Raw genomic sequence first — 14,331 nt, forward strand, 5'->3', positions numbered from 1 at the left:
AGAATTCAGCAGGCATCACAGACAACTGGTTGCTGCTGTCTGAACAATTCCAGAATGGGGGGAACTTGCTGGTGTGAAAATATGGAGGTAGAAAATTTCTAGTACCATTACTACACGGAGGCTGGTAGGGAAAGTCCATATTTGACAAAGAAAATGACAATATACATAGGTACTGGAACTAGGGGTGCTGGGAGTGCTGCAGCACCCCCTGGCTTGAAGTGTTTTCCCTCATATACAGGGTTTGCAGTTTGGTTCAATGGCTCTCATCATCCCACTATACAAATTGTTCCAGCACCCCTGACAATATGGTAAGGGAAAAAACTGAGCTAAACACAGAGTTATGTGATAACTCAGAATGCAGTACCACAAAGAGAAGTCTAATTTCAATTCGTGGCATTTGTGAAGTCAGGTTATGATACATACTGTTCAAGCTTCAGTGAACAAGGAAGTACAAAGACAATTTCACAAAAATAACCATTCATTAAAAAGAGGTGGTACTAGTTACAACTTTTTTTTTTCTGTGCTGAATGCTATATAGTTTGCTTAGCTTGCTTGCAGAAATCCGTTTAAGCCAATTTTCATTTTTGCTTTTCAGGTATCAATTTTCTAAGAGAATATTATAATATTATATTACACAGGACCTGATTCACTACCGCCTTACTCCAGTTTTATGATGGAGTAACTCTATCTATTTTAATCATCTTACACCAGGGTAAAACTAACTAGGAGTCCTTGTGGCACCATAGAGACTAACAAATTTATTTGGGCATAAGCTTTCATGGGCCAAAATCCACTTCATCAGATACATGGAGTGGAAAATACAGTAGGCAGGTATTAAATACACAGCACATGAACAGGTGGGAGTTGCCTTACCAAGTGGGGGGTCAGTGCTAACGAGCCAATTCAATTAAGATAGAAGTGGCCTTTTCTCAACAGTTGACAAGAAGGGGTGAATACCAGGGGAGGGAGAAAACACTTTTGTAGCGCTAATGAGGCCAATGCAATCAAGGTGGCCCATTTCAAACAGTAGACAAGAAGGTCTGAGCATCAGCAGAGGGAAATTACTTTTTGTAGTGACACAAGATACAACCACATTTGCTCCAATCCCTCAGAGAGAGACAAACACCTATAGGATCTCTATCAAGCATTCTTAAAACTACAATACTGACCTAATGAAGTGATAAAACAGATTGACAGAGCCAGTACCCTTCTGGCTCTGTCACCTACTACAGGACAGGCCCAACAAAGAAAGTAACAACGCCACTAGCCATCACCTACAGCCCCCAACTAAAATCTCTCTATCACATCATCAAGGATCTACAACCTATCCTGAAGGATGATCCCTCACTCTCACAGACCTTGGGAGATGGGCCAGTCTTTGCTTACAGACAGTCCCCAACCTGAAGCAAATACTCACCAGCAACTACACACCACACAACAAAAACACTAACCCAGGAACCAATCCCTGCAACAAACCCCGTTGCCAACTTTATCCGCATATCTATTCAAGGGAAACCATCATAGGACCTAACCACATAAGCCACACCATTAGGGGCTCATTCACCTGCACATCTACCAAAGTGATATATGCCATCATGTGCTAGCAATGCCCCTCTGCCATGTACATTGGCCAAACTGGACAGTCTCTACGCAAAAGAATAAATGGACACAAATCAGACATCAAGAATTATAACATTCAAAAACCAGTCAGAGAACACTTCAATCTCCCCAGACATTCAATAACAGACTTAAAAGTGGCAATTCTTCAACAAAAAACTTCAAAACCAGACTCCAACGAGAAACTGCAGAACTGGAATTAATTTGCAAACTGGACACCATCAAATTAGGCTTGAATAAAGACTCCGAGTGGATGGGTCACTACAAAAAGTAATTTCCCCCTGCTGATACTCACATGTTCTTGTCAACTGTTTGAAATGGGCCACCTTGATTGCATTGGCCTCATTAGCACTACAAAAGTGATTTGGGCTTATGCCCAAATAAATTTGTTAGTCTCTAAGGTGCCACAAGGACACCTTGTTGTTTTTGCTGATACAGACTAACACGGCTACCACTCTGAAACCTGTCAGGGTAAAACTGTATCACAGTGATGAATAAGAGCATTTGCAAGGGGAAAAAATGCTGATAAAGTAGTTGACATTTAATTTATTATTAGCTATGTCTCTATAACACCTTATATGAAAGGATCTTAAAGTGCTTCACAAACATTAATAAATTAAACCACACAATCCCCTTACATGCTAGACATTATTATTATTCCCCCTTTGCTGATGGGTAAATTGAGGCACAGAGCATGTAGGCCAATATTTTCATACTTCATATAAAGTTAAGTACTGTGTTGATTCAGATACCTAAGCTCTAAAGTAAGTGATCTAATTTTCAGAGCTCATTTAGAGAGTCCCCATTATGGCTGATTTAGTATATATTTACACATTAACTTTAGGCATCCAAATCTGGTAATTTTGGTAGAAGCGATATAAGCATAGTCTTAAAAAATGAGTTTGTGGCAGAGTGGAAATAGAACCCAGGAGTCCAGCTGAGTCCCAGTGCTCTGTCCTACTAGACTAAACTCCTACTACATATCAGATCCTTATTTTAAAAACTCAACAACATTATATGTATTTCTTGTATTGCCACTTCTACACATCTTTTTAATATAAACAGTAATTTACGAAAAGTATTTCAAATCCATGCCCGGTTTTGGTTTTTTACTTATTGCCTCTAGGCTCTTAAAGCAAAAAGCTTCTGGGGCTTAGTAGACTGATATCATCTGCTATCAGAGAAAAATGTTTCAGATTCTGGGGAAAAAACATATATATTGAGTACTTAGAGAACTAAAAATAAAATTAACTATATATAACCAAATATAAAACAATAATATTTCCAAGCGCCTTATTATTACATTCTCAGATACAGTGTCACATATTACAGTGCTGTGCATCCAAAAGTACTAGGGAAATGTTGAGGAAAGGTGGCTATGTGAGTTTTCAGATCATATTTTCTGATTGGGAGGTTTGCTCAGCTCTTGCAACTTTTGATGGCCAGCATGTATCTTGCAAGGTGAAATACTATGCTGCATGTATGTATGTGTAGATAGTGGCTGTTGTCTTTGAAGATGCAGGGGAATAAGATCTATATATCTTAGAAAGTCAGCACCTTCACTTTTCTTTAATGTTTAAGCATACTGTAATTTCCAATTGCCTCAACCGTATAATTTTTTCCAGCATTAGGAATATTATACTACAGCCTAACTAAATTAAACCAGCCTGCATCATACAGAATATTTTTACTTCCAGAGGAGAGGGGGAGAAGGAGGGACAGAGATAGAAATATAGAGAGAACAGTGGAAAATAAAAGCCAAATCCAAAGAACGTCCCCTCTTTAATTAAAATCTCATTTTTATTATCAAGCTGTTAAACAAAATAATATGGAGACTAGAGGCATTTTATTTTGCAAGTGGGCTTTAATAAATTTAAAGTGCGATCTTTCATAGTGATTTTTCATTCTTTACAGAACTAATAATGAAGAATGTGCTTTAATTAAACAAAGAAGTCTGATGAAATAGAAAACAAATGTAAGGAAGAAAAATAGCACCTAACAGAGGCCTCAGAACTGGGTCAGCTAATGAAACACACCACTTCCATTATAAGTAATCACGTAGAAATATAATGTTCCTTACAAGTATGAAAAATAATATTGACTATGGTTTCTTTCTTTCTGCTCAAACATCAGCTATTAGATTTACTGTACATAAACAGACCATACAAAACACATACAGTCAATAGCCAATCCTTTCATTGGTTTCAGTTGCATTTGCTGTGCCATTTACATGCTCTGATCTTTATCTAAATTTACTTTGCTCTGAAAGAGACTAAATTTATCATTAGCAAGCTTGCGGTGACTGGTAAATTTCTTTTCGTATTCTTTTTGTGCAAAAAGCAGGATTTTCCTTATGTATATTTCTGGGTCCCCAAATAAAGAAAAGACAGGTATATAGTGGCACTCAAGTGCTAGATTATTCATCTCTAATTCACACATTGAATGAAATTTGAAATAAACTCCAGCATGTGAGGATAAAAATATGGATTTTATTCAGGTTTTAAACAATAAAAAAAGAATATTTTCCTTTCTGTTGCCTAGAATGTTTGTTAACTTACCTTATTAGATGAAATATCAAACAGACTGTCTTTTTGGCAAATTAAGTTCATTATTCATCTCAATTTTGATTTGGTTTACTGCAGCTGAGAGCATTAAGCTTCTCCCTGTGCTTTGCCAATGCAATGTGGGTGACTGGAAGTAAACACAAAAGCTAGAGGGGAGTGGCTGGCCATCACTCAACAGTAGACTCGAAACTTTAGCTTTCTATTAGTATGCAAATACTTAATGAAATGAAATCACACAACTAAGAACAATACTTAATGATTGCTCAGTGCAGATTTTCAAACCCATGCAATTTGGTTCTCTTAGCAGTTATTATGGCTATTTTGTATGTTAGAGAAAATTCAATTGCCCTCTTCCACTTTCTTGGTCTATTCTTGGCAGTCATGAATACTGAATTCTTAGAACAATAAAAATGAATATCATAGCATCCTTTCCATGTGCATTTTTTTTAGGAGTCAGTGAAATATGCAAAAAAGGAGGACTTAAGATATAATTAACACTATATGTTTTACTGTATTTAAAAATAACCTTCAGCAGTTTTCAGAAAAGCAGATATATAGGTTATTTCCATTTAGAGAAAATCAAATATCTGCAATATCCTTGCCAACATTTGTTTCAACTTGTGGGATTGTAGCAATCAGGTTCTATTTTAAAATCAGTTCATTTGACTGAAATATCTGCATGCATCTTTACATGGGGAGAAACTGTTATTAAGTTCCGAACAGCCAAGACCAACAAGACTGAGTCAAACTGTTCTTAGCTTAGACCAGTCTGCCCGCACTGGGATAATGCAGTTGTGGTGCTTTTTGATCCCTACTTCAATCTGGGAACAAGATGCTTAATTTAAAATAGCAGAAATATTCCTTACTCCTCACCCTGAAAAAGAGAAGCATCACTTTCAACATTCATCTCCAAACTACTGTACATATCTCCTTAGAAATGAGCCAACATTGTAGAGTTCAGACCAGATTTAGATCTGGATCCAAACTGTCACCGAGGATGGGGTTGTCCAGAACAGGGTTTGGTTTGGGCCCATTATAGAAAGACCCAATCCATAAAATTCAGATTCGAACATCCTCAGTGTTCATGGTGACAGGAAGGTATCAGATTCAGGGTTCTGAGATAGGACCACATCTAGTCTATGTTTTTTCTCTGGAGTTGGAGTTGTTACCAGGCATCAACTTTAATGTCTTAGATACAGTTTCCACAAACACATCTCACAGCTTCTAAGGTAATTTATGATGGGATAACTCAAACTGCTGTATTTAATGGCCCCTTTCTACTATATACTAGCATCACACAGTTGAGAGGAGGCATAGATCCAAGTGACAGAATTTTATACAGAGTGGTAAACATGCCGTTTGAATGAAAGGATGTTCAAGCAAGCTGGACAGTGGTACTGAAAGTCAAACTAGAACAATGTATTGTGTATTTGTGTACAGTCACTGACACTGAGAAGTAATGGAACAGTAGATGGGAAACAACAATCTCAAGTACAATGGCAGATAAAATTGCAGTCATAATCATTAAAGAGCGGACATTGTCATAGAAGATCTAGCTAGGTATTTACAGGACCTCCATCAGTGGGGTACTGAGCAACTAAGATGGGACAGCTATGCCAAAGACCAGCCCTTAACTAATTGTATGAGAAAATGGTGGTTGTTAAAGTGAAATATACAGTGATGTCATTCTCATCAATTGTAATAACTAAGGTGATGGAAAGTTATTGTAGGGTAAATTTGAAAAGAGGTTGCGAGGGGAAGACAGGATTACCTAGAAATGTTCTGCTACATTTATGGGTTATTTTCATAGGAAAGATTTTTCACAGCATATCCAAAGGTGTCTTCGATAGATAGAGAATTAGGCTGACGACTATGTATGCCTAAGTAGAAGATCTGGTTGAATTATTCATTATGAATATATTTGTTGCAAATGTAGCTCCCATTTGTGAATCATTTACAAACCCATCCCAATTTCTACAGATCTACTCATTATTCATAAGCATTCACCAACAGGTTGGATGAACAATTTTCATGGTTGAAAAACTACTTTTGGGTGAATTATGTTTTTCAGGTATGAAATGTGAGATAAATAACCAGTTATGCTACAGTTCAAGAAACTTTTGGGATTCACAAACTTTTTCATGAATACCTGGAAATGGTCCAAATACTTGAGAATAATATAATCCCATTATTATATTTGGTGTTTTATTTGCAAGTATATTTGTATATTTTTCTTTTCAATTATTTCACCAGCTTTATTAAGAAGTATGAAGTAAAGATCAGGATAAAATGATAATAGGAGGCTTCAACTTTAGCCGTTTTGCAGAGCTGATAAGAAAATTGCAGCTGTAAAGGACAGATTTACCATTGAGTGGAAGAAAGGAGTGGAGAATCAAGTCCTAGATATGTAGACTGCAGTGGAGAACAAGACAAGGACACATTGAGTAGATTAATTTAGTAATCACTTCACCGTGACAGAAATGCAAACAAAGTTCACAAGAAAAACAAGTAGAAAATGATTGCAAATTCAGATGAATGTGCACAGATAAACCCAGCAAAACAGATTTTAAACAAATTACTATCCCAGAAGAATAAACAATTTACCAGGTGATTTAATAGACTAAATGATCAAATAATATGATAGCTCACTATACAGAATAGCACCAGGAAGTTAAGCAATAAAGTCCATTTAGCCTTATGAAGAAATGACTGCATCACACCTAAAGGGAGGCAGAATTTGTCTGGGCTTATCCAAAAGAAGGGCAGCTCTACTTTGTGGTAGAGGAAGAAGGCAAAAACTGCTGTAAAAGGTGCTCGGTGGTCAGCTTTGAGGCAATGTCCCCCCCCGCCCTCCACACCAGGCATGTGCATAAAGGTACAAAACCTAGGTGGGGCAATATATCCAATAAATATGTCCAAGCAGCAAGGAAGCCAGCACCCACCCTCCTTCCCAGAGTGGAGGCGAATGGCAGCCTGGGTTAGGACCTGCTGTAGGCATTACACTAGTCGCCCCATTTAAAGGGAGGCTGGGAAGGAATTTTTCCCAGACCACCAGAATTGGCTTCAGTGGAGTGTGGTTTTTTTACCTTCCCCACAGCGGGTGTGTGGATGGACCTTTTCTGGTGAATAGAAAAGGTGGTAGGCCATATGTCACAACTTATTTTGTAAATTGGGCGGATGTTCAGTGCAGGTACTCCATAGGGAGGGCAGCCAGCGACCAGATAAATGGCCTGGTAAAGGACTTAAAAGGAGGTAGTGGATAAAGGAACAGAATGGGGGAGGGGGTTCATGGACTCCTATGATTGGTATGGCAGGGAGCCAACCCACCCTGTTCTCATAGCCTCCTTAACCTTCTTACAAGGCTGGTGGATGGTAAGGTCCAAGCCATGGGTTGGCTGGGGGACCTGAATGGAAACAAAGGGGGGCTGGTGGAAGCCCTGGACAATTGATTTGAATAAGCATAGATTTGCCTGCACTGTACACTTTATCTGCTGGGTAGTCCCAGACATCTATATAATAAAGTTGCGGCCTGATGAAAACCCATAGCAAGTCTCCTGTCCTTCTTGCAGTGTACCCAGACTTTCTGTACACTGGAGTAGATTATGGACATTGTTGATTCATAGATTCATAGATTCATAGATATTTAGGTCAGAAGGGACCATTATGATCATCTAGTCTGACCTCCTGCACAATGCAGGCCACAGAACTTCACCCACCACTCCTAAAAAAGACCTCACACCTATATCTGTGCTATTGAAGTCCTCAAATTGTAGTTTGAAGACCTCAAGGAGCAGAGAATCCTCCAGCAAGTGACCCATGCCCCATGCTACAGAGGAAGGCGAAAAACCTCCAGGGCCTTCCAATCTGCCCTGGAGGAAAATTCCTTCCCGACCCCAAATATGGCGATCAGCTAAACCCTGAGCATATGGGCAAGATTCATCAGCCAGATACTACAGAAAATTCTTTCCCGGGTAACTTGGATCTTACCCCATCTAAAAACCCATCACAGGCCATTGGGCCTATTTACCATGAATATTTAATTACCAAAACCATGTTATCCCATCATACCATCTCCTCCATAAACTTATCGAGTTTAATCTTAAAGCAAGATAGATCTTTTGCCCCCACTACTTCCCTCGGAAGGCTATTCCAAAACTTCACTCCTCTGATGGTTAGAAACCTTCGTCTAATTTCTAATCTAAATTTCCTAGTGGCCAGTTTATATCCATTTGTTCTTGTGTCCACATTGGTATGGAGTTTAAATAATTCCTCTCCCTCTCTGGTATTTATCCCTCTGATATATTTATAGAGAGCAATCATATCTCCCGTCAACCTTCTTTTAGTTAGGCTAAACAAGCCAAGCTCCCTGAGTCTCCTTTCATAAGACAAGTTTTCCATTCCTCGGATCATCCTAGTAGCCCTTCTCTGTACCTGTTCCAGTTTGAATTCATCCTTCTTAAACATGGGAGACCAGAACTGCACACAGTTTTCCAGGTGAGGTCTCACCAGTGCCTTATATAACGGTACTAAAACCTCCTTATCCCTACTGGAAATACCTCTCCTGATGCATCCCAAGACAACATTAGCTTTTTTCACAGCCATATCACATTGGCAGCTCATAGTCAACCTATGATCAACCAATACTCCAAGGTCCTTTTCCTCCTCCGTTACTTCTAGTTGATGCGTCCCTAGCTTATAACTAAAATTCTTGTTATTAATCCCTAAATGCATGACCTTACACGTCCACCAGCGTCTAAGCCATAAGGGAAAGTAAGACATAGGCTCTGGGACAAATCAGGCCCTTCTTTACCAGATCCAAACTACAATAAACTAGAAAATATGCATATAATACCCAAGCCTTTTGGTTTAAAGTTTTATCGATTTTTTTCCCCCATGTTGCTTGTTCATGGGCTGCTGGATAAAGTATGGTATGGTGATAGCTGCATAGGCTTCCTCACCGACCTGATACTTCACTTGCACACCCACCCTGCCACTATTTTACGGCTAAGTCTTCCTTGAACTGTAGCTACCAGAAGCAAAGTTCTACTTTCTGTCCTGTGCCAAGAATATAAAATGATTATTTATACTGCGGTAGTGCCTAGGGGCCCCCAGCCAAGGCCCTCACTGTGCTAGGCACTGTACAAATACATAAGAAAAAGATAGTTTTTGCTTCAAGGAGCTTAGTGAATGCCAATTAAAGCCAGGAAATAAATAGCTTGCTTTCCCTATCCTGTGTGTCTTGATACAAATGATTACAGTGTGTCATGAAAAAACACACGACTGACCCAAATAAAAAAAATGGGGGAAAATATGAAAAATAATCTGTGAACTTTTTCTCTCTTTACGGATAGGCAAAGGCTAGGAAAACAATTGTGGAGACTATCCAGCAGTACACACATCATTAGAGACTAACTGCGTAGTGAGGTAGTGTTGGTGCATGAACTTCCATAGATCCATAAAATTAAGAATTGTAAAATATCTATGCATTTAGACCCGTTTCTTGGCCAGGGAAGTATTGCTTCCTACATTACAAATTCTAGTGATATGTCTAACTTAGAATATTCCGAAGGACTGCCTACCGTAAGCCTTGGGAAACTGTTCCACTTCCTAACATCTCACTGTCAAGGCATGGGGAACTATCATGGATAAAATAAGAATGCTCCTTACCATCTCCTGCCCTCCACTGCTTGGACCATTCCTAGAGCTGAATCAAATCAGAATATTTTCTCGAGGTAAGGAAAAGTTCAGTACAGACTGTACCCCATTCCCTTCCCTCCCACCAACACACACCTACATCCCAGAGAAGAGATGGGGTAGTTCTAATTTACCCTATGCCCACATAAAAGAATAATCTATTCTCTCCCAAAGTCCACATTAATGCAAGCGCCTGTGCACAATCTCCATCCACAGGTATCCTGCAGAAGCACAGAAATATCAGCCTAAGCATACTGTGAGATTTAAAGGAGCAGGTGTAGCAGAACCTAACAGTGAGCTTCTGCCTTTCACTACTGTAGAAATGGTGGGATGGCAAGTTTCCCAGCCCCCGATAATATTTCGCTTGGGACTTTATTGGAGCAGGTCTCCCTGAAACACCATCCCATAGGAAGCGGCAGAGGCAGCAGGCAAGACACCACCATCTCAGAAAAGCAGGTGAGAAGAGAGGTGGTCTATCAGCCATCCTCCTAAAACAGCACAGGGGAACTCGCAGCTACTTGTATAGAAAATGGAATTGGGAGGGGGTCCTACTTGCCACTTCCTCCTTGGACACTTAGCTTTCCTACAGCTAATGGAGCCTACTGGAGAGAGGAAAGATTGTGTTAAGAGGAAAGAATGGGTCCTTGAGGAACATCCATAGGTTTGGATAGCAACCTTAGGTTTGCTCTGAATCCACACTCCAAACCTTCAGAGATTAAGCCATCTCTAATATGGACAAATGCCAGTTGAGGACTATGTTGAAATAATCAAACTTAAGTTATTTCTTCTACAGAGTGAGATTGTTATTGCTTGTCATTTCTATGTCTAAATAATGAGGTGTTGCGATACTACAGTAATAGAGTCCATAAAAACAGCCAGGTATGTAGATTCATAGATAGATTCATAGATATTTAGGTCAGAAGGGACCACCATGATCATCTAGTCTGACCTCCTGCACAACGCAGGCCACAGAATTTCACCCACCACTCCTAAAAAAGACCTCACACCTATATCTGTGCTATTGAAGTCCTCAAATTGTAGTTTGAAGACCTCAAGGAGCAGAGAATCCTCCAGCAAGTGACCCGTGCCCCATGCTACAGAGGAAGGCGAAAAACCTCCAGGGCCTTCCAATCTGCCCTGGAGGAAAATTCCTTCCCGACCCCAAATATGGCGATCAGCTAAACCCTGAGCATATGGGCAAGATTCATCAGCCAGATACTACAGAAAATTCTTTCCCGGGTAACTTGGATCTTACCCCATCTAAAAACCCATCACAGGCCATTGGGCCTATTTACCATGAATATTTAATTACCAAAACCATGTTATCCCATCATACCATCTCCTCCATAAACTTATCGAGTTTAATCTTAAAGCAAGATAGATCTTTTGCCCCCACTACTTCCCTCGGAAGGCTATTCCAAAACTTCACTCCTCTGATGGTTAGAAACCTTCGTCTAATTTCTAATCTAAATTTCCTAGTGGCCAGTTTATATCCATTTGTTCTTGTGTCCACATTGGTATGGAGTTTAAATAATTCCTCTCCCTCTCTGGTATTTATCCCTCTGATATATTTATAGAGAGCAATCATATCTCCCGTCAACCTTCTTTTAGTTAGGCTAAACAAGCCAAGCTCCCTGAGTCTCCTTTCATAAGACAAGTTTTCCATTCCTCGGATCATCCTAGTAGCCCTTCTCTGTACCTGTTCCAGTTTGAATTCATCCTTCTTAAACATGGGAGACCAGAACTGCACACAGTATTCCAGGTGAGGTCTCACCAGTGCCTTATATAACGGTACTAAAACCTCCTTATCCCTACTGGAAATACCTCTCCTGATGCATCCCAAGACGACATTAGCTTTTTTCACAGCCATATCACATTGGCAGCTCATAGTCAACCTATGATCAACCAATACTCCAAGGTCCTTTTCCTCCTCCGTTACTTCTAGTTGATGCGTCCCTAGCTTATAACTAAAATTCTTGTTATTAATCCCTAAATGCATGACCTTACACTTCTCACTATTAAATTTCATCCTATTCCTATTACTCCAGTTTACAAGGTCATCCAGATCCTCCTGTAGGGTATCCCTGTCCTTCTCTAAATTAGCAATACCTCCCAGCTTTGTATCATCTGCAAACTTTATTAGCACACTCCCACTTTTTGTGCCCAGGTCAGTAATAAAAAGATTAAATAAGATTGGTCCCAAAACTGATCCTTGAGGAACTCCACTGGTAACCTCCCTCCAACTTGACAGTTCACCTTTCAGTAGGACCCGTTGTAGTCTCCCCTTTAACCAATTCCCTATCCACCTTTCAATTTTCCTATTGATGCCCATCTTATCCAATTTAACTAATAATTCCCCATGTGGCACAGTATCAAACGCCTTACTAAAATCTAAATAAATTAGATCCACTGCATTTCCTTTATCTAAAAAATCTGTTACTCTCTCAAAGAAGGAAATCAGGTTGGTTTGGCACGATCTACCTTTTGTAAAACCATGTTGTATTTTGTCCCATTTACCATTGACTTCAATGTCCTTAACTACCTTCTCCTTCAAAATTTTTTCCAAGACCTTGCATACTACAGATGTCAAACTAACAGGCCTATAATTACTTGGATCACTTTTTTTCCCTTTCTTAAAAATAGGAACTATGTTAGCAATTCTCCAATCATATGGTACAACCCCTGAATTTACAGATTCATTAAAAATTCTTGCTAATGGGCTTGCAATTTCTTGTGCCAATTCTTTTAATATTCTTGGATGAAGATTATCTGGGCCCCCCGATTTAGCCCCATTAAGCTGTTTGAGTTTCGCTTCTACCTCAGATATGGTGATGTCTACCTCCATATCCTCATTCCCATTTATCATGCTACCATTATCCCTAAGATCCTCTTTAGTCTTATTAAAGACTGAGGCAAAGTATTTGTTTAGATATTGTAAATGTAGATGGGGCAGGGGGAGGGGCTGAGATAACTATTTCACTTGTGACATATGCCAGACTCAAGCCTGTAGCGTCACAGAAAAAAAAATCATATTGAATATTCAGTAGAATAAAAAAGTCACTTATCCATTGTATTCAGACACTTATATCACAAGGACAGTTTACATAAATAAAAAACTAGGCTCATCCGAGGATCATGTAGTCCACTTGCTGGGTCATCAATAGAAACTTAAATTACAAGTGAGTTAAGACGAGCATCTAGTAATCTGGTTAACACGTTAAAAAAAGCAGCAAAGAAATACCACATTAGTCAAAGTCATTATCAGAGTTGTCCAACACTATCATGGCTTTGTAATTAAGTAGTTTTATCTCAATTAGTACATTTCAAATTGTCCTAACACAGGAAACCAGCCTACCTATGTTTCAACGGGAAACATAAAAAACAGTTGAAACATATCTACATCTTATTTACAGAAGGATACTGATCATTTTTATTTATAATATTTATATTGCAGTAGAGTTTACAGGCCCCAGTGTTCTAGGAGCAGTACAAACACAAAGGAAATATTGTACATGCCTTAAAGGGCTTCTAGTCTCAGATGACTAAGGGGAAGGGAATGGGAAGCAGTTAAATATGCACCATTTTTTTACTAACATATACACTTGCTATTTTTTAAAATTGTCAATAGATAAGAGTAAGTTTCAGTTGTCTCAGACTGCCTCTTACACTAGCAATTGTTAGCTGATTGATGTCTTATAATGCTAGCAATGTAAATTAGGGCTTGATTAAGATTTTCCTCTGCTTTTTAGCAACTTCCAAACACTTACATTTTACTGTTTTTTTTTAAAGCAAGTATATAATAATAAAGAAAAACAAACCAAAAATAACATCTGGACATAAATAGCATGGAATATGTATAAGAGAACGTTCAGTTGTTCTAATTCCTGCACTAAAGGATTGCTGGACATATTTCCATGAAGATACAGATAGTGTCCTCTAATTCCACTTATAAGCCTATTCCTGTCAATTAAATATTATCTAAAAGTCCCTATGGAAGTGCTTATTTGAAGCTGATGTTGGCATAGTTTTTTTACTCTTTTTCTATCCATCTGGTTACACACTGAATTGTCGGCTATTCTATTAATACCTGCCTTGAAACTGAATGAGTAAACAAACACATCAACAACAAAAAACTTCAAATCCAAAATAACCAAGACATTCAACTCCAAAATTAAAATTTCTTCTAGCTCCCAAAACTCAGATTGAAGAAAACTACTGTATCAAACCTTTAAAATGTTGTAACTCAGCCCTAAAGTCCCTCCCCACTCCATACGCGCATCTATACACACACTCTGAGCACACATACTTTCTCCATTTCCCCTTCCCCCATGTTGCTATAAATTAATGGAAAACATACACATCCTTTTTTTATATTGTAAACTGAGAGTTTCAAAGCTTAGTATTCTAAATGATTGTATATGCCATTTAACCTATACAGCTCAATTTTAAAATGTGG

At 38.8% G+C, this 14,331-nt stretch overlaps 1 protein-coding gene across 14 annotated transcripts in view; it reads right to left on the reverse strand.

Moving 5' to 3' along the window:
- Window positions 1-14,331, reverse strand: part of DLGAP1 (DLG associated protein 1) — a 639,595-nt gene that overhangs the window by 191,424 nt on the left and 433,840 nt on the right. The window lies entirely within an intron of this gene.

The sequence above is a fragment of the Lepidochelys kempii genome, chromosome 2 (assembly GCF_965140265.1).
Source record: "Lepidochelys kempii isolate rLepKem1 chromosome 2, rLepKem1.hap2, whole genome shotgun sequence".
In the NCBI taxonomy this organism is placed as follows: domain Eukaryota; kingdom Metazoa; phylum Chordata; order Testudines; family Cheloniidae; genus Lepidochelys; species Lepidochelys kempii.